The 22,329-nt window shown below is 55.2% G+C and overlaps 1 protein-coding gene across 1 annotated transcript in view; it reads left to right on the top strand.

Moving 5' to 3' along the window:
- Window positions 1-358: 358 nt before the first annotated feature.
- Window positions 359-22,329, top strand: part of FAM163B (family with sequence similarity 163 member B) — a 34,612-nt gene continuing 12,641 nt past the window's right edge. Inside the window, exon 1 of the mRNA XM_021927080.2 lies at window positions 359-1,153. The gene's annotated coding sequence lies outside the window, so the exon portion shown is untranslated. The remainder of the gene's footprint in view (window positions 1,154-22,329) is intronic.

The raw sequence follows: 22,329 nt of genomic DNA, 5'->3' as shown, positions 1-22,329 counted from the left end.
CAGGCACAGCTCTGAGTGCTGTACATGTTCTAACACAAAAGCCTTCCTGACATTTTTAACACCAGATTTCTCTCCGTTCAGGGTCCCTATGACTGCAGCCTCAGTTCGAGGACCTGCAGAAATGGGGTAATGCCTCCTGGGGTACTCCTCTCAGGAGTAGGAGCCTTAGGTCAGAAAGGTCTCCCTCGTACCCAGCCCAAGTTTGCCTTGCTTTAACGTCTAGCCGTTGGTCCTAGCTCTGTGCTTTGGGGTCAGGGAGAAAGGATCTGCTCCCCTCCCCCGTGGATGTGGGAGAGATCCAAAGGCAGCCGCCATGCCCCAAACACCCTCCCACGGGGAGCAGACTAAGCCCTCCCCCTCCTCTCAATTGCTCCAGGATTGCTAACTCAGAGAAGGGAAATAAATAGTAACAAAGGCGAGCATTTATTAAGCACTTATGGTGTGCCGGGCCTCGAAACATCATCGGATTTCGTTCTCAGACCAACCCTAAAAGTGCTGGTGTTAACTCCCCATTTTAAAGATAAGAACCAGCCGCTCAACCAGGGTAAGGCACTTGCCCCACTGTGGATAAGCAGCAGCTTCGGCCTGACTCCAGATCCCAACGTTGTGGAAGCCGGAACGCCCCAAGAACAGGCGGAGAGCAGAGGGAGCACCGCTCGGGCGCGGGCCGGGTTGGGGGCGCCCCCAGGCCTCCAGGAGGTCGCGCGGCCCCGGCGAGAGCGGACGAGCCGTCAGCACCAGGGACAGCTCCCCGGGCCGCACCCGGCATCCCCCGACGACTGCGCGCGCGGGCCGGTGACGCGCGCTCCCCGCCAGACTCGGGCGCGCGCCCTCCCCGCCAGCGCGCGCCCTGCGCTCGGAACCAGGCTGGAGCCGCGCGTGCCGCTCGCAGGGAGCCAGCCCGGGCGTCCGGAGTCGCGGCCGCAGCGCGGAGCTGGCAGGGGTGCCCCCCCGGGCACGCAGTCGCCTCCCCGGGGGCCTCCAGGGCCTCTCAGCGCTCGCCTCGCCCGCCCAGCCCCACCAGGCGCCACCGCCGTGGCCTGGGCATGAGCGGCCGCCGCTAGCTGCGCCCTGCCCGGGACGGACGCCCGCCCGCCCCGTCACGTGCGCCCAAGTCCTCGCGGCCGGGGCAGCGCCGTTCCCTTGCTTCAAGGTAAGGGCCGCGGGTCACGGGGTGTGGGGCAGAAGATGCAGGCTGGAAAGCTCCAGCGGGGTGCCCACTCGTCCGGAGTGCCAACTGCAGCCTGCCCCGGCTGCCTCGCACCAGGTCCCCTGACCCAGCTGGCGTCACCCATCCCCTGGTTTCCACCCTCCTCCCTGAGGAGGAGACTGAGACCCAGGTGGGCACGAGGGCCTAGGGAGAGGCGGGGGACCCACTTTAGGAAGGGAGGCTTCATTTCCCTCGGAACAGTGGCCTGGGGGCGAGGGGGCAGTGGGGAGGGAAAGTTTCCCAGAAGAGCCCACTGGAAACCTGGCCCCCTTCTTTTCCTGCCAAGAGCAAAGACTTATTTGTTAAGCTTTGCCTTCTGCCAGAGCTGGTGCTGCATTTTCATCCCATCCCATTCACCCAACACCCACGAGAAAGGGGCCTTGGCCCCACTTCACAGATGCAGAAACTGATTCTTAGAGAAGTTTGGTCTCTTACCCAAGGTCACAGAGTGGGGAAGTAGTGGAGCTGGCCTCAAACATGCCAGCCTCTCTCACCACCACCTCACACCTTTGTCTGTTAGGAATCTCTGCTTCAGTGACAGGTGGGGGGTGCCTGATTGACACTGGGTTTCCTCGGCCAGAAAGGAAAAGACTGTACACATCAAAAACCCAAGAGATATTCGACATGGGTCCTCCGGACTCCACTGTCTTACCCCACTCATGTCCTGTCCTCCTACGGCCAGGGACTGCCTGGGCACAAGTGGTCCTGCTAATGTGTGTGTCCTGTAGCAGCCCCGGTGGCTCTGACACAAGAAACTCAAGGGTCAAGTTCATGAAACCTCCTGCAGGGTAAAGGGAGTATCCTTGAGGCCTGAGCCTCAGCATTCATCCTGGCACCTTCCCCAGGAAGTAGGAGCTCAGGAGAGCCAGGGAGCCACCCTGCCAGCCTTCTCCCCTGCATTTCCCTCAGCCCCTGCCAGCCCAGGCTCTTCAGGGCTTCTGGGGAGAGCAGTAATTGCCAACCCCAAAAAAGTTCAGGGTTGCTGGGAAAGCACCTTTGCCCATCTTCCCACCTTCTTCCTCTTATAGAATAGAGTGGAGTGGAGGTGACCAGGGCTCTACCCACCTGAAAAGGTGAGAACCAGCACTTCCTGGGCTGGGCAAGGGTTGGTTTTAACTCTTGGTGCACTGACTGCAAGCTTCCTAAACAGCTTAGGTGCTGGCGGCTTGTGAAGAAATCTCACCCTAAGGCTTGGGGACCCAGGAAATGTGGGGTTTTGTTCATTTGGTCTTGCACTTGCTGGCAGTTTGTTGAGCATCTGCACGACACGATGAAAAAGACCGACAGGGCAGTCTGTGTACCCTGGATCCAGCTGGGTTTTGGGTTCCCTATCAGCTGAGTTTCCAACGGGGCTGGCTTGTCTGGACTTAGAAAGCTTGGAAATGGCTCCTGAAGGATTTGGGGGTCTGGGAAGGATCCGCAGGCTCCCAGCCTCAGTGCCCCAGTTGCAGGGGGAGGGAGTGGGAGCTCCAGGGTGCACTGCTGGACTCTCAGGACCTGCCAACACCACTCAGAATCCTGGTACACAGAGGTGTTGCAGCTTCTCCAGCCTCCCCTCTCCAGCAAGTAGGTAAAGGAGCCCCACAGAGCTCTTCCTACCCTTGAGGCTGGAGTCCCCAACACACGTCTGTCATGCCGGTACTATCAGCAAACATGAACAAGGGCGCCTGGGGAAAGGTAGGCACAGGTGGAGAAGTCGGGACTCATCTGCTGAGTTCTGTCCACCTTTCTGGGTGACCTTGGGCAAGTCACTTTCCTCTCTAGACCTCAGTCTCCCATCGACAAAATTATGGGGTGGATCATTTAATGTCCCCTCTGAGCCATTGCAGTTGTGTTCGTCTAAGCCCTGGATGGAGTATGGAAGCTGAGAGGAGTGCGGTTCCTCCCTTTTTGCCATGATATTGAGGGGGTGCAGAGCGGTTTTGAAATCTTCGTACTGACCGGAGTCCAAGCCCCCAATCCCTGCCAACCCTACTCCCTACTCATGTGATCACCCCTGTTTTGTATATTTAGGGGCTGGCTCTATATTCCTGACTTTTCTGGTGCTGGTTCTGGGTGAGGCTTCACAGCACGGGGACCCACTCCTGCAGTGAGACCTCTGGCTCCTGCCACGTGGGCCTGCCTCTGCAGCCTCATGGCAGCCGGTTCCAGCGAAGAATAATTACAGCACTCAGGAGGGGAGAGATTTATTTCATCTCAGTCAATTACCTCTGACTCTAAACTCTCGGCGCAGGAGGGGAGGCAGAGTAGCAGCCGGGCCCTTGTTCTGTCCTCCACTCAGCTCCTGGCCCCATTGCCACTTCCCTCTTCAGAGTAGCAAGTCCTGATCTATGTGTCAGTAAAATGGCAATTTGTGTGGCAGAGAGAGTGGATTCCAGGCCAGACCACGGGCACATCACTCCACATCCCCATCTGCAAAAAGGAGGGTGCCCCTGCCTTCCCTGCTGGCACATGGGACACCAGGGCAACTGTGAGCCCGGCCGAAAGGCTTTTGGACACCGAGAGCATGTGGTCCCGGGGCCCACCCTACAGAGGCCAGGGTGGGGCTGGGGGGCTTCTCTACCAGCTGCTGCCACACTTGGCGCTGGTCCTTCTTGCAGTGTCTCAGTCCTTTTGGATTTGCTCTAGAGGGGATTTGATGAGTTCTGAGGCCTCAGTGTTTGCCAGCTCCCTCCCTCCACTGCCGAATCCTCCCGCAGGCCTTGGCCCAATCCCCGCTTGCTGGGGGTTGCTTGAGGGAGGAAGGAATCCTGTTGCCCCTGGGGTGATGTGGGCTGGTGGAGGTAGAGTTCAAAGCCCGGCTTTGCTGCTTTCTGGCTGTGGAACCCTGGATCTGAAGCTCTTGGGCTGGAAAATGGAGATTGTGCCTCCTCCTTCCCTGGGGCCTCATCAGTGAAGGAGGAGGCCGGAGAGGCAGGTGGGGTCCAATTCCACCAGGCTTGTAAGCCCTGCTCAGTGGTTGGACTTTCCGCCAAAGTCCACAGGAACCAGGGCCTGTGAGCCTCGAGGGACACGGTCACCTCTGACCTTTAGGGACCCTCTCTGGCTGCACCATGGGGAATGACTTGGAGAGGGAGCCCTGCAGGCAGGAAGCTGGGGAGGAAGGGAAACAATGGGGGCCTGGACCAGGGTGGTAAGAAGAGGGCAAGTGACAAGCATGTGGGGGGCTGGATGTTTGTGTTGGGGTGATAGGAGATGGCCTAAGACTGCCCAAATGTCACTCCTATACTACTCCCTTAAGTCAGGCTCAGGCAGTGCTAGACACTCGGGATGGGCCACGTGTAGGCAGTGAGGATGCGGCCCCAGGGACCTGGGGGAGGACTGTTATCTCAGCAGCAGCTCAGTGTCAGAGCCGTCATTCCACTGGGCTGGATGTTACTGCCTGTGCTCTGGGCGCTCCCAGCCCTCAGGGAACCGTGCCTGTGGGAGTGGGTCCCTGCCGGACTGAGCTAGTCACCTCTGCCTTTGTGCTCAGTTTTCCCAGGTGGCAGAGGTGGAAGAAGGCTGCACCAGCTGGGAGGCTCCAGTGGAGGCTGGGCAGGGACTGGGACAGAGGCCCCAAAACAAGCCAGGCTCCCGGGGCTGCCACCTCGTCCACCACATTCCCTGGCTACTGAGGGTGGCAGTGTGGCTGAGTGGACAAGAGCACAGCTTCTGTAGCTAAGCAGCGCCGTGTTTCCATCCAAGCTGTGTGTCCCTCGTGAGGTTACTCAGCCTCTCTGGGCCCCAGGTTCTTCATTCATAAAATGGCAATCATTACATCCGCCTCAGATGTGCCAGCTTACCTCCCAGCCAGCAGACCGGGAGAAGAGCCCAGGCCCGGCCGAGCCAGGTGCCAGGTGCACCCCACGCAACCCTGACCCGTGCTCACTTCCTGGCTTTGCTGTGAGGTGGCCTCAGGGCCCACAGGCCTCGGACTGCACCCGGCAAACAGGCAAACCCCACACTGTGGGGCGGCCTTGGCTCCTGACCTCAGTGTTCACACACAGGCATAACCATCGCCACCTCCATCTCTGTTTCTCATGAGCAGGTCCACAGTTTCTGCATGCAACAGGCTGGCCCTGTCTGGGAGCTGGGCCTGCTGGCAGGTCCCGGGTCCCTGGAGAACCGTCCTCTCTCTTTTGTAATCATCCTCATTTGCATTTGCTGTATTTGGCTGCACTACCTTATAGACATCAATCTGAAATTGGGCTACTCCAGATGGGGTTTGAGGACCAGCAGCAGCAGCTGAGAAATGCAGGTTCCCAGGCCCCCAGACCTGTTGTAACCAGCCCCCAGGTGATTCCTGTGTTCCGTGGAGTTTGAGACTCACCACCCACCACAGCAGAAAAGAGGTTCTATTTGCATAAAGCAAGGGTGATTGTCTCCTTCATGTTCCTTATATATTTAACGTCATATATTAAAGGGTGTTTGAATAAAAGAAATACATGCTTGCGGTAAGAGAAAAGCCAAGCTATTCAGCTTTTGTTCGTTGGTTGGTTGGTTGGTTGGTTGTTTTTACACAAAGTAGAAGCCCCCGGTTTCCTGGGTGTGGCCTGCCCCCCAGTGCTCGGCTGTGTCAGTGACGTGTGTGTCAGCCACACCGGGCACCACCGAGGGACCAGTCTGTGTGTGTTCTTCCCTGTCCTTTGACTTCACAGGTCTTGGTTGTGTCTGCGTGTCGACACCCTAGTCTGTCATTGATTGACCTGGACCCCTATCAGTAAACAGTCATGTAGGCCATCCACAGGTTTTATGTTTTGTGTGTGTTCATTTTATATACTCGTCCACTCAAGTAATCACTCCAGGGAAGGATTTCGTAGTTGGACGAGGGATGTGCAGTGTGAATAGAAATAAATAGGCCGGGCGCAGTGGCTCATGCCTGTAATCCCAGCACTTCGGGAGGCCAAGGCAGGCGGATCACTTGAAGTCAGGAGTTTGAGACCAGCCTGGCCAACATGGTGAAACCCCGTCTCTAATAAAAACACAAAAAAAGAGCCAGGTGTGGTGGCGTGCGCCTGTAATCCCAGGTACTCAGGAGGCTGAGGCATGACAATTGCTTGAACCTGCGAGGCGGAGGTTACAGTGAGCCAAGATCACACCACTGCACTCCAGTCTGGGTGACAGAGTGAGACTCTGTGTCCCCCCCCCCCACACACACACACAAAAAACCAACAAAGAAAAGAAAAGAAATAGCAATGCAAAAGCAGCTGTCCATGGATTAGAAGATGGGTGCAAGGTAGCAGGTACCCAGATTCGAAGGAACGTATGCCCTGGGCTGGAGCAGGCAGGGAAGGCTTCCTGGAGGTGGGGCTTAAGCTAAGCCCTGAAGGATGAGTATGGAGCAGGAAGGAGTCGGTGTGGCATAGACATGGGGTCTCCTGTCATCACCAGGAGGCAGGAGGACTAGTCTGTCGACTTTGGCTAATGAGCGGTGGCCCCGCTAAAGATGCCCCTGAATTTCCTCTACTCCCTTTGAGGGTGGGAGAGAACAGGCTGGGCCACTTCCCTGTCATCTCATTGGCTTTTAGCTTTCCAAGCTGCATTGTGGCTGGGGTTGCTTTTCCCGCGTGCTGTCCCCCGACTCTCATCCCCGGTCTCCACTCCGCTCACCAGCCATGCAGACCCTCCGCGGTTCCTGCCAACGCATCCCCCTAGCGTTAGCTCTGATTATTTTGCCAAGAGTGATCTGAGGCTCTGGAGGAAAAGGCCCGCTGCGGTGGGACGCGCTGGGGATGCATTGGACCCACAGCAGCAGGTGGGGAGGCGTCTGGGAATGGTTTCTCTATAGCATTTGTCAAGGGCCTCACCTTTGTGTTTGAAATGTCATGTTTACATCCTGTTTTCGAGTCCTCCAGTTGGCGTTGGCAAATGCAGTCTCACTTGATTCATTAGGGAACTTTACTAAGGCAAAATAAAGATGTTCATTTTCCCAATCCGAAGGCGAGCACCCACCCACCCCAGGTGCCCTTTCTCCCTGGGCCAACCTCTTGCGCTGGCCCCTCCTCTGCCCTGGAGCCCAGCAGACTCCGCTGAAAGGAGAGCCCATATTTAGGGCCAGAATCCCATCTCAGGTCTCCCCTCTAAACGGTTCAAAACTAGCCACTGCTTTAAGAGGGCTGATTCTGGGATATAATGATTCAATTCTGATTCAAAGGAAGGCAGAAAAGAGCGTCCAATATTTTACTAGAAAAATATCAGCTTCTCTGCAACATTGTCGACTGTGAGCTTCTGGTATTTACCTGTGTTTAGAGTTTGTTTGGTTAAACACTTATTATGCAGAAACCTCCTGCCTCCGTGTGAACCCATTTACAAAATTAACAATGTAGTCAACTTTAATTTTACCTTCGTGGAACTTCCCACATGAGAGTTCCCTCTAATTACTGAACAGATCTCTAGTTCAAAAAAAAAAAAAAAATTGTTTTCCAACGCAGAGTCTTGAACAATCACTCGCGCGGTCTTTTTTGTCACCCCTGGGCTGTGCCGTCCTGTTCACTGCTGGCCCTTCTCTTCCTGGGAAAACGCCTATCATTGCCCAGGCGCCAGAAGGGGAGGGGGTAGCACTGGTGGACAGAAGCAGGGGGAGGGAGGAGCAGGGAGGGCACGTCCACAGAACCAGTCAGATGCTCTGAACAGTCGCAAGCGTGGGACCCCATAGCCCAACCCCACCAGCTGGATTCGAACTCTTCCAGCTGGTGAGCGTAGGCATGTTACTGAACCTCTCTGTGCCCTAGTTTCCTGGTCTATGAAACTGGGCCTGGCTCTTTCCTGCTTGCAGAGTGTTGAGGACTCATCCATCGTCATCCATGGGAGATCCCAGGCCCAGGTAGAAGTGTGGCAGATGGAACTTGTTATATTGCGGGGTCTTGGGCATGGCTGGAGGTAAGGCCTGCCAAGTGGCCCTGTGGCAGTGCTAAAACTCTGTGTGTGTGTGTGTGTGTGTGTGTGTGTGTGTGTGTGTGTGTGGCAGGGTTCAAACCCTGCTTAAAATCATTCCCAGATGAGGATAGAACCCAGCCCCGGTGCAGCCCGTGGAGCCCCACACAGGACAGACCCTGCCAGCCCCCAGCTTCCCTGCTGGTCCCCCCTGCGGTACTCCGTGTGCTGTCTACTGCCTGTTTCTGGAACCCTCAGAGTCCCTTCCTCCCTGAGGCTCCTCCCACCTACTCCCCTCTCTGCCTGAAGGACCTCCTGGCCAGTGCCAGGTCCCAGCTTTAGTCAGCCCTTCCGAGACGTGCCCTGACGCCATGGTGGTCAGATGGCTGGGTGTTTTGTGTGGCTGTGGCTCCCCCGGACCAAGGCACCCCATGGTTAGGGACAGAGACGGCATCTGGTTTCCCATCAAAGTCTTCCCTCAAATGTTCAAAACCAGCAAAATGTCTGCAGGGAAGAAGGGACCTGCAGCGTTCCAGAAATGGGAGGCGAGCCGGCGTGTGGGAGCAATCCGGGGGGCCGCTGCGTCTGACCCGTGTGGCACCCATGGTTCTCCAGTTACGGGGGCTTCAGTCATCGGAAGGGAAGTCCAGAGGGGGTGGGTCTCGCCTGGCCAGGCCCCTGGGGTTAATGCTGCTACTTGTATTGACAGCACGACCAGTTTCTAAAAAATCCTCTCATCTGCGACGCAGACCCTTTCAATAGCACGCCTCCGCTCGTTTAAAAATGGCTGAGCCCAATTTCTTTAAAAAGGAAAATTAATGTTAAAAAATTGCTCCAGGCGGGGTCTTTGCCGAAGCCTTGGTCAAAGACTGCTCAGGGCAGCGGAGTTACCGCACAAGTTATAACAGAATGGCTGAGTTGGCTCCAAAGGCGCGCCCTGCCCAGAGAGCTCAGAGGCTCAGGAAGGGGGCCCGGTGGGTCTTTGTAACCCCTGTGGCTAGTACGGGGCAGTGGGTGGTCAGGGCTCCAGGAGGAGTGAATGAGAGTGAGGAATGGATGAAGGGTTGTCAGCTCACAGGCCCTGCTGCCCTCTGAGGCCCTGCTCTCAGACAGCTTGCAGGTGGGTAGGGCCCTCCCAGGGGTCCTCATGGCTGGTACTTGGGAGAGAACTTGGGGTGACCTCAGGGAGACACAAAATGTCTGGAGTTCAGCGAGGAACTCGAGGCAATGAAGCACCGGTCTACCCCCTACCAAGGGAGAGTTGAGTTAATGGCCTTGGATGAATTGTTATTTGCGAGGGGAAGAGGGGGTTAGGGGGCGTCTGCGATTGTTCACTGAGCGTGCGATGACACCAGTTATCTTCCGAAGTCCCTTCTGAACCTAAGAGGAAAGGAGTCTCAGATTCTGAGCCGCCACTGGTTGCATGTTCTGATTTTCTAAGACTCTCAAATGTGGCTTTAAGATTGTGGGAGGCTGTGACTCCAGGAGCTTAGACCAACCTCTCCTCAAGCCCCATCACTCCCTGGGCTTCCACCCATCCTTTTACCCTCTGGTTTCACCCCTGCTCCCACCCCGTCCCACTGCAGACCCCATCTACAACTCCAGGGAACAAGCTGGGCCCAGCTTCAAAGGAACTGCAGGAATCTAGAGGCCCAGCTGCAGGGGCCATCTGGGGCTTCCCTCGTAAGTGCCAGGTGCCCTGGGCTCCACTGAACTGAGAGTGGGTGACACCACAGGGAAACAGGGGTACCATGGCACATGCCCCTGCCCCGGCTGCCATGTGGGCCAGCCAGTCTCTTTGGGATGGGCCAGGCTGCTGGACTCTACCTTTGCCCCTGCATGCTGCTCTTCCTCCACCCTCAGCACTACACACACACTCAAACACACACATACGCACACAGACCACACTCACACACCTGCACACAGACCGCACTCACACATGGACACATACACATATGCACACAGACCACATTCCCACACACACATGCACACAGACTCATATTCATGCACACACATTCACACACATGCACACATACACATACACCACACATGCACACGCACACATGCACAAAGTTCACATGCACACAGACCCACACACACGTGCACACACAAACTCACACTTGCACATGCACACAGACCACACACACACATATGCAGAGACACACACACACGCACACAGACACACATGCACACAGGCCACACGCTCACACTCACGTATGCACACACACATATGCATACACACACACACATATGCACACAGACCACACTCACACATACATTCACAGACACACACGCACACAGACACTAGCACACACATGCACACACATGCACACACACTCGTACACAGACACACATTCATGCACATATACACACATGCACACAGACCACATGCACACACACATGCACAAAAACACACTTGTACATGCATACAGACCACACACATGCACACATACACATGTGCATGCTTACACATGCACACACTTTCACACACATGAACACATGCACAGATACACATGCACACTGACATGCACACATATACACAAACACAACTCACACACAGGCACACATACATGCATGCAGATACATGCACACACATATTCACACATGTACACAGACACATACATGCATACAGAGAAACACACATGCACACACTCAACACATGCACACAGACATATACATATGCACACATGCACACACCCTTTACACATTGACACACATAGACTCAGACACCCACAGACACAGATACACAGACACACATTCACAGACACACACACAGGCAAACACACAGACACTGGCTTCAGCTGCTGTCAGGCTTGCAGTGGGGTCCCAGGACCCAGGTTCCCTTTGTGGCACAATGCAGCACCCTGTGCTGGGAAGGGGAACCCAGAGGAGGCCTGGGAGGGCAGCAAAGCTTCCCCGAAGTCACGTCTGAGCTGAGAGCTGAGCAGGAGCCTGACCTGACCATGCAAGGAGTGGATGGAAGTTCTGGGTCGATGGAGCAGTGTGTGCAAAGGCCAGGAGGCAGAGGCGAACTCTGTGCAGGTGAGGCATTTAAAGGCCAGAATGGCTACAGCCCGGAGGCAGGACAGGAGGAGGGTAGGAGACAAAGCTGAAATTGCAGGGCTCAGACCAGGTGGAAGGTGCCACCAGGGCACAGGTTCGAGGGTCACTCACAGGGAAGGGGGGAAGGCCCCTGGGGGAGGGGGTGCTGCCTGCATCCAGCAGGGGCAGGCTGGCACCCTTCCCCTCCATCTGCCCTGGGCTCTCCCTCATGGGGGTAGAGATCTCAGGGCACCTCTGAGCAGCCTGAGAGGGGGCATTGAAAGGAGCCTTGAGTGACAGGCACATGAACCAGCAGCCCAGGTGTTCATTTGGCACCTGTTTGCTGGTGCCTCAGGTCCCTGTCCCCAGTGTCCCACCTGTGAAATAAGATAAGGACTCCTGTCCCTAACTCTCAGGCTGCTCTCTCTGGGGAGATATAGACCCAAGAACTCAACCAAAACTACAGTGGGCTGAGGAGCACGAGCGTGTTATTCTAATTCATCACCGACATCACAGTCCAGGGAGAGCAGTCCCTCTCTCTCTCCCTCCCTTTCTCTCTCCCTCCCTCCCTCCCTCCCCCATTCTCTCCTGCCAGCAGCAGGTGCCTGGCTCCCGGGCCGAAATTGTCCAAGTGTCCCAACTGTTGGGTTAAGAAGAGCCCCACCTCCTCACCCTAGCACATGCAGTGCACAGCTGTAGCCATGGAAACTGCCTGTAACCTTGTGAACAGCTAAAATAGACATTATATATTTTTTGGCTTGTTGTTTTTTCTAAAAAAAATTGCACGTCTCTTTTGTTGTCACACTCTTGTGGTGACGGGTAAGGATGCATAAGGGTCAGGGTTGGTGTGCAGAACGTGCCTCGCACCCCACCCTGTGCCTTGTTCCACCCCATGCTCCCTCTGAAGGGCCTGGGCCCAAGGGACTGGGGTCCCCAGGGGAGAGGCCCTGAGGAGCTGCTGCTTCCTCAACCCTGCCTCTCACAAGACAAGCCTGACTCTACCCAGTCCCCCACGAGCAAAGCACCTCCCGCTGTCTGGCTCCCAGGGAGGCGCCTTGAAGCTGGGTTTTGTGAGATTGAAGGCTGAGCAGGGAGCCCCCCAGACTGGCCGCTTAGATGTTGTCACCATGGCTCAGGTTAGGACCCAAACCCAGTGAGAAAATCAGAATCCACAGTGGTAGGTCCAGAACTGTGTGTCTGAGAAGGAGCTGAGTTTTGGGCCCTGTCCCCTGGACAAGTCTAGAAAAGGAGACAGTGTAAATGCTGCTCTTCATCTCCCCTTCATTTTGGAAGGGGTTTTTTTTTTTCTTTTTCTGGATTGGACATTCCAGGTTGATGGCCTTTCTTTTTTTAGTACTCAAGAGACACCACTCCACTGTCTCCTGGCTCTCATTGTCTCCAGCAAGGGGTCTGCCGTTATTCTTACCTTCGGGCTCCTGTAGGTCATTCAGCCCTTCTCTCTGTGTTTAGATTTTTCTCTTCATTGCTGGTTTTAAGCAATTTGATTATAATGTTCCCTGGTGTTGTTTTCTTCCTGTTTCTTGTGTTTGTGGTTTGTGGAGCTTTTTGGATCTGTGGGTTTATAATATTATCCAATTTGGAAATTTTTCAGCCAATATTTATTCTAATTGTTTTTTGCACCAGCCCCAACTTCTTTGGAGATTCCAGTTATACATATATCAGACCCCTTGAACTTCTCCACACCTCACTGACGTTCTGTTTGGTTTTTCATTTATTGATGTTTTTCTCTCTATTTTATTTTGGATCATTTCTACTGCTCTCTGCAAGTTCACTAATCTTTTCTTCTGCCATATCTAGTCTGAGGTTAATTCCATCCACTGTATTTTTCATCTTAGGCATTGTCACGTTTTCATCTCTAGAAGTTTGGTGGGTTCTTTTGTGTATCTTCTGTGTCTCTACTTAATACACTCAAGTTTTCCTCTGGTGTTTTGAACATATGAGCTACAGTTAATAACTGTTTTAATACCCTTGTCTCCTAATTCTATCATCTGTGCCACTTCTGGGTTAGTTCCAATGAATTGATTTTCTGTTCATTGTGGTTTGTATTTTTCTGCTTCTTTCCATGCCAGGTACATTTTTTACTGGATGCCAGACATTGTGAATTCCACTTCATAGTTATATTGCAATACATATTTGTGAGGTCTGTTCTGGGATGCAGCTCAGTTACTGGGAAACAGTTCGATCCTTTCAGGCCTTGCTTTTAAGCTTTGTTAGGCAAGACTAGAGCAGCTGTTAGTCCAAACCCTTCTGAGTGCTATACCCAGTGCTTCATGAATTAGAAACCTTCCCTGATTGGTGGGAAGAGGAACTATTTCTGGACCTGTGAGAGCTTCAAATATTGTTCCCTGGAATCCTATCAACTAGTTCTTTCTCTTGCCTCAGGTAGTTCTGCCACATTTGAGTCACTGTTCAGCCAGCTACTCATGGGGGACCCTTTGCAGAGCCCTCTGGCCCCATGGTCCCCCACGGAGCAGTAGGCTTCTCCCCAGTTCTGTGTCCTGTGACCTCCAGCAACTTTGGTCTCCTTGGGCTGTCATCTCTCTCTGCAACTCAGGGAGACCAGTGGGTTGCACCTGAGCTCCCTGCACCATAGCCTGGGATTCCAGCTGGAGGGAGCTGGGGCCACCACAGGACCCTCCTTGTCTCTCCCCCATGGTTTGAGGAGTGCTTCCCTTCATCACCTGGTGTCACCTTCAAGCGGGAGGGCAAGCCTGGTCCCCATTACCCCATCTTGGCTGAAACTCTGGCTAATGCTGCTTTGCACAACAAGGGTGAGGCCCCCCCACCGATTATGGGGTGACTTCTACTGTCATCTCCATTTTATCAAATTGAAACATGGAGGAACCAAGAAATTTAGCCAAGGTGATGCACAGCCCGGATTCAAGTGGCACCCACCTTGGTGCTCCCAGACAGGAGCATGGCAAACTCAGGGGCTCCCCACTCACAGCCGCCCAGGCCAGAAGCCTCTGGTTTCCCAGGACTCCTCCCTGTTCCCCATCAAACCACCACCGAGCCCTGTTAGTGCTCCCTCCCACTCATCCCCCATCCCCTTCTCTCCAGCCCACCACCTCCTCCCTACAGTTGACCATGACAGCCTCTGAACGACTTCCTCCCACTCTGCCTCCACACCCACCCCACCGTGCCTGCCTTGCACCCGCAGCCACAGAGCCACTCCCAAAAGCAGAACCGGTCCAGTGACTCTCCTGGCCAGCCGCCTTCTGACCCTTCCCCTGGACGCATTCAGTCCTCATTCAGCTGAGAGTCAACAGGTGCCCACCGTGGGCCCAGGACACCATTCCAGGCACCAGAATAAAGAGACTGAGCTCCTATCCTCAGCAACGCCAATTCCAGAGGGAAGAAACAGGCAGTAAATGAAGGTATACTATGCCAAGTATGGGGTGAAGGTACAAACCAAGCAGGTCAAGTGGGTGAAGAGTAACCACGGAGCAGGCAATATTTTTGATACATGGCTTGGCAGCTGTAAAGAGCAGGAAGCCACCGTGGGAAGGGTGGATATGGGGACGGGTGGATATGGGGAAGGAAAGGGAACCTGAGGCCTGACCCTGGGCCCCTTCACGCTTAGAGGTCAGGAGAGGAGGATAAGCCAGCCAAGGAGGGAGGGAGAAATCGGGGAGAGCGCAATGTCCCAGAAGCCAAGGGCTGCAGCCCGTTGTCCTCAAAGTGTGGTCCGAGGATGCCGCACCAGCAACACCAGGTGCTTGTTAGGAATGCACAGTCCTGGCTGGGATGCAGCTCAGTTACTGGGAAGCAGTTTGATCCCACAGGCCCGGTGGCCCACGCCTGTAATCCCAGCACTTTGGGAGGCCAAGGCAGGAGGATCACTTGAGGTCAAGAGTTGAAGGACAGCCTGGCCAACATGGCAAAAACCCCGTCTCTACTCAAACTACAAAAATTAGCCAGGTGTGCTGGCACACACCTGTAGTCCCAGCTACTTGGGAGGCTGAGGCAGGAGAATCACTTGAACCCGGGAGACAGAGGTTGCAGTGAGTCGAGATCCCGTCATTGCACTCCAGCCTGGGCAACAGAGGGAGATTCCATCTCAAAAACATAACAAACAAAAACAAATGCACAGGCCTGCAGCCCTGCTCCCCAGGCAACTCGATGCACGTAAAATGTGAGGAAGACTGACCCGGAAAGTGTTTTGGAGAGGAAGGAGCACCAAGCTGTAACAGGAAAGGCAGGGACAGGGCTCCGGGAAGGCTGGCTTAGGCACCAACGCCCTGCTGCCTGCCAGGTCTCTGTTGAGCTCACCCCTCTTGTCTTGTCCCCCTCCTGCTCTTATGCTCCAAGCAGGATGAGCTTCTCCAGGTCCTGCCTTGTCCTGCCCACCTCTGGGCCTTTGCACATGCCATTTCCTGCGCAGGTTGCTTTTTCCCATCTTCTCCCTACTCATCCTCAGGTTTCAGCATCTGGGCCCCTCACTCAGGGCCATCTCTCCTGGCTGCCACCCCTGTTAACACTCCCCATTCTCCCTCTCTGCACTCCCAAAATCACAGTGCACATTCATGTCCCCCCACAAGACTGAAAACTCCACGAAAGCAGGGACCCAAAGCTAGGCCAGGATGCAGTAAGAGCTCAAGGAATATTTGCTGCTGAATTATTGATACCTATAAATGCCAAACATGTGGTGCAGACGGTGGGTGCTACTAGAGCCCAGAAGAGGGAGCCATCTTCAGGGGTGGGAATCAGGAAAGGCTTGCTCAAGGAGCATGGAGACAGATGGCCAGGAATCTCAGTATGCAGAGCTGAAGGGGAGTTCAAGGTCCTGGGAATGGCACTAGCAAAGGCCCAGAAGCAAGAAAATGCAAAGTTGGTGGCTGGGAGGCCAGAGGAACAACCTCTTACCCAGACAAGTCTAAAGGGCATTGGGGCAGTGCAGGTGAGGCCAGAAATGTAAATCAGGAGCAACATTGGAGGACCCAGGACATCAGATGTTTGGGGCCTAGGTCAGGAGCTGCGTTCCAGAGAGATTCCTTGGATGGACTGATGGGGACGCCTTACGGGAAACAAATGCGCTGCAAAGGAAACCTTGGCACTATTCCGAGAGCACAGCTCTGGACGTAGCCACTGGGACAGGAAACCAAACCGCAGCGTGGTCTACACAAGCTGATCTTGTCTTGTTAAAATGTAATTGAAGTCCTACCAGTTGGCACAGTCACAGAAATGTCCCCGCAGCCCCACAGCCTGCTCCACACTGGCCACCCCGTCATCACTGAGAGCCTGCCCCATGGATCTGGGGGTGGCAGAGGGGGAGTAGATGTGGCTGAGACGGGCCTGCCCTGGAGCTTCCAGCCCAGACTTAGCAAGGGAAATTCCAAGGAGAGGCCAGTGAGGTGCCATCGAAGCCACTGGCACCGCCAGCCCCTGGGCAGTGTCTGAGGTTCAGGGCTGGGGTGCAAATCTAGCCTGCCGACAGCCCGTCGCCCTCGCCCAGGGTGAGGTGGGGACCCTGGCCCCAGCACCGGACTGTGCTTGGCACGCAGCTGGCTCTCAGCAGATGCCATGGAGAGGAGGGAGGAAAGCTGGAGATTGTCATAATTCTCCTGTTTTAGAGACAAGACTGAGGCCATGGTCGCCCCGATGCTAATGGGGAGAGTCTAGATTCCTGCCCAACTCTTTCTGACTCCCAGGCAGATGTGGACACAGCCTCAGAGGCATCCAGGCCTGGGAGGGAGAGGTGGTATCAACAGGCATGAGCACAGGCTGCCTGGAGCAGGGGGCATGGAGGTGAGGGCCTGGGAGCAGGTGCATGACCTAGGCTGGCAGAGGAGGCAGCAGAGGGGGCCTGGGCTGGGGCTGGCAGAGGGCATGGATGGCAGTGGACAGATGCTGGACTCTGGAGCTACTCAGGAAATTAAATGGACAGGATTTGCTGGAGATGAGATACAGGAGGAAACAGCCGACTCCAGGCGTCACTTTGCTTGGTTGGCTGAGCAAGAAGAGATGCTGAGACGGGGGAGTCTGCCTCCTGCTGGCTGCATTTCCTTGGCAAATCACTTCCCTGCTGTTTGCTCATCTGCAGAATGGGCACAGCAATACAGCGGGGAAACCTTCAACATGACCCAGGTCCCTGTAAAGACTGATGAGGGGGCGCTCTGCTTCCTGCTGACCCGCACCACACAGGCGCACACTGCACTCACACACGTTCCATGTTCCTAACTCAGAGGGCCTCTGCCTGGCCTGCACATGGGTGCCACCAGCAAAGCTATGCACGTATTGGTTCCTGGGCCCACCCCTGGAGCTTGTCCTGTCAGTGGCCTGGGATGCTGCCAGATCTGGGGCAGATGTAACTGCCTGAGGTGATTCGGATGTGCAGCCCAGGATCAGCCTGTTGCTCTCCAGGAGCATCGGTCAGAATCCTCTCGGGGGCTTGCTGGGCCTCACCCCCAGAGTTTCTGACCCCATGGGCCTGGGTGGGACTTGGAACTCTGCATTTTAATAAGCTCCCAGTTGATGCTGATGGTGCTTTAAGTAAAGAAGTCACAGGCCTGGGGGAGGCACAGACTGATAGTTATCTGCAAGGCTGCAGGACCAGGGTGGTGGCTGAAAGGCAAGGAGGGTGGCTGCGAGTCAGCAGTCGGCAAGCCCTTGGCTGGAGAGGGAAATGTTCACGGGCTCAGCCTCCCCACCCCTTTGCCCTTCTTGTATGAGCCCCTCGGCACAACCAGTGTGGGCATCTTCACGGAAGAGGGAAGGCGCTCATCTATGGCTCCAGGCTCCCAGTCTACCTGACCAGTGGGGTGGACATTAGTGGCTGCTGGACACACCCTCGGCCTCCCTCTCAGGTCGCCCAGGAGTGAGCTCAATTCTGAGCTCAGGTTGACTTTTCCAAAACTTCCCCGATGGCAGAGGGGGGTGCATCTCTGCTCCCTGGAGTTGCAGTCGCGATTCTCTTACACAAGAAATCCCACAGGGGCATGGCACCACCTCAGCCCTCCCAGGGTGCTTGGCTCCCAAGGGCTCTGCCTCGGCCAGTGATTCAGCCCACAGGCATCTATGGAGCACCCACTATTTACTAGGCCTGTGCATCAAGGTGAGACTGGGGGCCCACCCTTGTGGAGCTGGACACGAGGTCATAGTGTCCTCGGGAGGCTGGCCAAGGGAGTAGCTCCAGAAAAACAAGGAAAACGAACAGGGTGGGCCAGGCAGGAAGCAGTGGGGGAGGCCACGCAAGCTTCCTGGAGAAGGCGAGGCCCAGCATCATCTTAAAGGGCCAGAAGGAGTCAGTCCCCTCGAAGGGAGAGGGCAGTGGGGGTGCCAGGGGTCTCCCAGGCCAAGGGACAGCCCCTGAGGCCAGCAGGTGCATCCTCAGAGCGGTCCCTGTCCTGAGGCAGAGGCCACACGGACAGGCCTAGGGTGAGGGCCAGGTTGGTCCCAAGGAGTGAGGATTCACTCAGAGGAGCCCCTGCTGGGCCGGACCTGCTTTGGGGGCCATCCTTCGGGGCAGTGGTTCTCCCAGTGTGCTCCCCACACCCGCAGCATCAGCATCCCCTGGGCACTTGGGAGAAAGGCATGTTCCCGGCCCACCTGAGTCCGAAGCTGCAGGGTAGAGCCTGCAGTCAGGTTTCAGTGCATTCGGGGGATGCTGGTGCAATCCCAGTGTGAGGGACAGGCCGCTATGGGGGTACCAGGGAGGACCGGACAACCTCTCCTATGGAGAGCTCACACTGGCTGTGGAGAAGGCCAGGCAGGGTCCCCTGCAGGGAGACAAGCCAGGAGGAGGGGCAGGATGAGCTTTTTTGTGCACGGCCCCAACAGGAGCAATGTGGGTGTCATTTCAGCCGCAGTTACCGCCCCCTCAAAACACCCAGGTGGGCAGTGCCCTGAGGCTGGGCCCTGATGTCTCCCCCATCTGGAACAGCACCTGGTTCCTGGCCTAGGTAAATACAAAGCCCGCCGTGGTGGACCCAGGATGGAGAAGGTTGGGAGGCAGGGGTCCAGTGCCAGAGCATAGCAGGCGCCCGCCACTGCGGAAGAGGCTGCCCCGGCCCCGGGAGGCTGGCTGCTTGGCAGGGGGTGGTCATGGCAGTGCAAGGTAGACCCAGAAGGGAGGCAGCTGCTTGTGAGTGAGGTGGGCTGGGCTTGGGCCTTGGAAGACAGACCAGGATACCCCAGTAGCTGGGCCCTGCCCTGTCCAGAGCCTGCCTGCCTGCTGAGGGACCCAAGGAGAGAGGCTTTCTGCCAACGCAGGGGGCAGGGCCAGCAGCTTCAGGGCTGGTGCCTCTCTCAGGATCCCCGGAAGCTTCCTTCACAAAAGGCAATGGGAGTATCCAGGGTTCTTTCTCAACCTGGCCCCATGTGTCCCATGTCCTGGCCGAGAATGCTGTTCTGTTGGCCCCTTGACACCCAGCGGCCCCTCAGGCAGAGAAGAGCTTGGTAAGGGCTGGAATTCCTAGCTGGGGGCAGAGTTTCCAGCCCACACTGCTGGCTGGGGTCTGGGGTGCCTTCCATGTGTCTACTGGCTCTCAGGGTTCTCCTGGGACTCCAGGCATGTCCCCGGTGAGCAGAGACTCCATCTGCTCCTGTTCGTAAGGCTGAGTCAAAAAGGGCTTTACTGAGCATGCAGTTTTATCGAACATTATCTCAACGTGCTGGGCCATTTTGGTGGGTAAAGGCCTGGAATTGTATAAAGCCTGCACTTCCTCCTTCTTTGTGCCTCCGTTTCCTCGTCTTTGCGTGAGGATGCTCAAAGTATCTATGCCAGCCGTGCCTATGGGATTCACTGAAGCACCGGGGAGTCCCCACCCCAGCACGGGGCTAAGTTATTTGTTTAATAAACGAAAGCTCTGGTAGTTCCAGCAAGTCCTGGCCTGGCCCTCCCTCCCGTCCACCTTCCAGGTCCTGAACTGGGACTAGGATCTGGGCTCAGTTTGAGGAAGAGGAAAAGAAAGAAAAGAAAAGAAAAGAAAGAAAAGAAAAGAGAAAAGAAAAGGGAGGGGAGGGGAAAGAAAAAAGAAAGGAAGGAAAGAGAGAGAGAAAGAGGGAGAAAGGAAAGAAAGAAGGAAGAGAGGGAGGGAGGAAGGAAGGAAGGACGGAAGGAAGGACGGAAGGAAGGAAGGACGGAAGGAAGGAAGGGCGGAAGGAAGGAAGGAAAGAAGGAAGGAAGGAAGGAAGGAAGGAAGGAAGGAAGGAAGGACAGAAGGAAGGAAGGATGGAAGGAAGGAAGGACGGAAGGAAGGAGGAAGGAAGGACGGAAGGAAGGGAGGGTTTTACAAACCCAACTTCTGCACGTTGTTATTTTTAAGGGAGAGAAAAAACCTGCCCCGTGGGTAGCTGAGCTGGGACTTGCCCGGAGTTTTCAAGCCCCACTGTCCCGCCCCCCATTTCCTGACCCACGGCCGGGAGATCAGGAAACCACAGCCCAGAAAGTTCTTGATGCATCTCATCTACCTTCTCCTGGCGGCCTGGAGCCCTGGCCTGGCCTACAGCTCTGTGCTGCTGTTACCGCCCCCTGGGAAACACTGGGGATCAGCTGGGTGAGGGTGGGGGTCACGGGGGCAGGAGCCCAGCCCACTCAGGGCCTGCAGTGCAAGTGTGCCCAGCGGCCCTCCACGCATTGGAATCAGCGCCAATGCTGCCCTACTGTGTGCGTGCACTGTGCCGCCCCCTGGTGGCCAGAGGACTGCAGTGGGAAACCAGGTTCTTGCCTTCATGAGGCTTAGGTTTGATGCAGGGAAGTGGGCGAGTTTATCCCGTCCCTACAGGCAAGCTGAGGGTGAGGATGGAAGGAAAAGGAGAGACATCAGATTTGATGTGGCACACCATGTTCACCCCTGGAGCCCTCACCCTTCACCATGTGACGTTGTGCTTTTCTCTCCCCACACTAGGCTCCTTGGCTCTCTTGTTTCCTTGCTTGCAAAATGAGCATAATAATAATCCTTGCCTTGGCTGTCCCAGCAATTAAAGGAGACGTTGGTGAAGGGTGCCATGCCCTCCTGGCACAGAGATAGTGGTGCTTGGCACAGAATCCTGTGCTTATTATTACTAAGAGGTATGGGGAGCCATGCAGGGTGTTTGAGCGAGGTAGCGACCTGTTCAGACCTACAGTCCGGGAACCCCAGTGGGGCAACACAGGATGGCATGGGCAGGAGCCCCAGCTCACGGGATTTCCCAGGTCCCAGGGGTATTGCTGAGCATTCTGCTTGTTGAAGAGCAGGTTTCTCTGCTGTGTTGAAATCATCAATGTCAACAGTTGTAGGGCCTGACAGAGAGATGGGCCTGAACCACGAGCTTCTTCAGGGATGTGCATAAATATTTCAGACCACGAGGTGGTCAGAGCAGGAGAGGAGGGGTTTTTGGGAGAGACTGCTGAGCTCAGCATCCAGAAATCCAGTCCTTTGCCCTCCTCCCATTCCCTCTACCAACAACTTAGTGCCCACGACCATTCAGGGTGACTGGCCTGTGTCTCACTCCGCAGCAGATGTGCCCAGTGACCCTGGGCAAGGCCCCCTCTCTGGTGAGCACAGCCACCCAACTGCACAATGAGTGGGTCAGCAGCATGCTAGATGCCTCAATATGCTAGATCCCTCAGCATGCTAGATCTTTCAACCTACTAGATCCCTCAACACACTAGATCTTTCAACCTGCTAGATTCCTCAACACACTAGATCATTCAACATGCTAGATCCCTCAACATGATAGATCCTTCAACATGCTAGATCCCTCAACACACTAGATCCTACAACATGCTAGATCCCTCAACACACTAGATCCCTCAGCATCAACCTGCTAAATCCCTCAACATGCTAGATCCTTCAACATGCTAGTGCTAGATGCTTCAACGTGCTAGATCCCTAAACACACTAGATCTCTCAACATGCTAGACCCTCAACATGCCAGATCCCTCAGCATGCTAGATTCTTCAACATGCTAGATCCCTCAACATGCTAGATCTTTCAGCATGCTAGTGCTGGATCCTTCAACATGCTAGGTTGTTCAACATGCTAGATCCCTCAGCATGCTAGATCCTTCAACATACTAGTGCTAGATCCTTCAACATGCTAGATCCCTAAACATGCTAGATCTCTCAATATGCTAGATCCCTTAACATGCTAGATCGCTTAACATGCTAGATCCTTCAGCATGCTAAATCCCTCAACACACTAGATATCTCAACATGCTAGATCCCTCAACATGCTAGATCCTTTGGCATGCTAGATCTCTCAACATGCTAGATCTCT

Source organism: Papio anubis, chromosome 13, assembly GCF_008728515.1.
Source record: "Papio anubis isolate 15944 chromosome 13, Panubis1.0, whole genome shotgun sequence".
Lineage (NCBI taxonomy): Eukaryota > Metazoa > Chordata > Mammalia > Primates > Cercopithecidae > Papio > Papio anubis.
This window is presented reverse-complemented; position numbering and strand designations above follow the sequence as displayed.